Here is a 2,594-nt window from a genome sequence, read left to right as displayed (position 1 = left end):
TTTTGGGGAAGGAGAGAATTAACAACCGTTCTTTGCCTTAAAATACTTTACATTTTATGAAATTGCAATTGGAATGAAGCAGCTCCTAAAGTAGTCAGTATTCGGGTCAGGGAAATTGAGCAGAGAAGCAAACTACTGTTTGTTTTCTCAACTCCTTCACAATGCTCAGCTGAAGAGGTTCCCACTTAAAAGAGCTGCTGAAGTCATATCTATTTTAGAAAGGTAGTATGAATGAGGTTTTCTATGTATTAGCTAGAATTTATGGTAATTTGTAAAATGTTTTTCCATTTTTAAACGTAAGAGTCTATATGTCCACCCACGGAACAGCAGTCACTGCTAGGGGTCTTAGGCTAACATCTGCCACCACACCAGTCTGCATGGCCCATAAGCAGGTGTGGAGAGCACCAGAGTTCACCTGTCAGCAGCACCATAGAATCAACTGTCCAGCCTTTCTGCCATTAATTACCACAGATGTGGTCTTTTTCCTGATATTCTATTCCCACCGGACGCTTTTTATTAAGATCTTGTACCTGTGAATGCATTTAGGGTACAACATATTGTCTTCAAGGTACGGGGGTGGAAAATCTGAGGCAGGAAGCAAAAAGAGTGCACTCACTCTCCCTTCTTACTTTTTGGGAATCCAGGCTTGTCCACCATGAAACTGGACGTGAACCCAACCATCTGTATCTGCAGGGAGACTTCTCCCATGGACCACAAGCCACTTGACACCATGGGCCTCATGTGGACATTCCACTGCTTCTGGTGCCCTCTCCCTGGCTACAGTTCTGGCCCAGGAGGCCAGCAAAGCTTCTGGAACAGAAGTTGTCACCACAACTGTATTAACTCCCTCAAGGAGACCAGCAGACTCTTCTAGGGCAGGCAACCCCTTCCCAGGGAGAAGAGCCACTTCAGGAGGATGTGTCTCCTCAGAGCTTTGCAGGGACGTTTTCCCTTTGTCCGCCTTTGATTTTTTTGGTAATGATTTCCGGATTCTGACCTCTTTTGCTGTGCTCTGTGCTAGGAAAATTCTTTTGATTTGGATAGGCAAAGGCACACAGGAGCTTATTTCTGGCACCAAAGGCCTGTGTGGCTTTGCCTTTAATTGTAGGCACCAGGCCCGCAGAATGTCTCGGTGAATCGGATTAACAGGTGGCAGTTTAGAGGGTGATGAGGGGATTGGTATCTTCTTCTGAGGTTTGGGGTTGTCTCTGTACTCTGCCGCCTATTTTGGGCAGAGTGTTTTTTTCATCTTTAGCAGATATTTCTCCTTTGGTTCCCTTTGCTGATGTTCCTGGCAAAGCAATTGTGTTTGATTGATCCTCTTCCCTCGACTTCTCTGAGGATGTCCAATCCTTGCCTTTTGCCTTCTCCATCCTCAGAGAAGAAGTGGAGCTTGGTCCCAAAATCCTTAAATCAGAGTGAAGGTATGCGGTAATCATCACTACCAAGATGGAAACAATTTCTATTTTTCCATAAAGAGTCTATGAAAAGAAGCCAGGCACAGTGGCTCACACCTATAGTCCCAGCTCCTCAGGAGGCTGAGGCAGGAGGATCACTTGAGTCCAGGAGGTTGAGTTCAGTCTAGACAACATAGTAGACCCCACATCTCTAAAAACGTTTTTAAAAATTCTGTGAAAAGAAAAACCCAAAGTAAGCAGCAGACCTACATATAAACGTAATTACGTTTGCCAAAAAGATGGAAATAACCCAAACATCCATCAGTTGCGGAAAGGACATATGTTAATAAAATATGGCATACGCAAACAATGGAACATTATTTAGCAATGAAAAGGAATGAAGTGCCTGGGCGCGGTGGCTCACGCCTGTAATCCCAGCATTTTGGGACGCCAAGGCGGGCAGATCATGAGGTCAGGAGATCGAGACCATCCTGGCTAACACGGTGAAACCCCGTCTCTACTGAAAATACAAAAAATTAGCCGGGCGTGGTGGCTGGCGCCTGTAGTCCCAGCTCCTCGGGAGGCTGAAGCAGGAGAATGGCGTGAACCTGGGAGGCAGACCTTGAAGTGAGCTGAGATTGCACCACTGCACTCCAGCCTGGGCGACAGAAGCAAGACTCCGTCTTAAAAAAAAAAAAAAAAAAGAAAAAGAAAAAAAGGTAGAATTAATATATGATCCAGCAATACCACTTCTGGGTATACAGATGCTCCTTGAGTCATAACACTCCAGCCTGGGTGACAGAGTGAGACTCTCTTAAAAAAAAAAAAAAAAAGAAAAGGAATGAAGTACTGATACATGCTACACCGTGGATGAACCTTGAAAACATTACGCTAAGTAAAAGAAGCCAGTCACAAAATACCATATATTGTATGTTTCCTTGTATATAAAATGTCCAGATCAGGCAAATATATAAAGACAGAAGGTAGGGCTTCAGGGAATGGGGAGACTGGGCCATGACAGCTAATGGGTATGGGGGCTTGTTTTTGAGGCAGTGAAAATGATCTAAAATTGATTGTGGTGATGGTTGCACAACTCTGTGAATATACTAAAAACCATTGAATTGTGACTTTGAATGGATGAATTGTATGCTATATGAATTATATTTCAATAAAACTGTTAACAAAAATGGAAAAATG

General features: G+C 43.7%; 1 pseudogene; it reads right to left on the bottom strand.

Moving 5' to 3' along the window:
* Positions 1-493: 493 nt before the first annotated feature.
* On the bottom strand, positions 494-1,373 carry LOC105511841 (annotated as a pseudogene).
* Positions 1,374-2,594: the final 1,221 nt, after the last annotated feature.

The sequence above is a fragment of the Colobus angolensis genome, unplaced genomic scaffold (assembly GCF_000951035.1).
Source record: "Colobus angolensis palliatus isolate OR3802 unplaced genomic scaffold, Cang.pa_1.0 Scaffold205, whole genome shotgun sequence".
In the NCBI taxonomy this organism is placed as follows: Eukaryota; Metazoa; Chordata; class Mammalia; order Primates; family Cercopithecidae; genus Colobus; species Colobus angolensis.
This window is presented reverse-complemented; position numbering and strand designations above follow the sequence as displayed.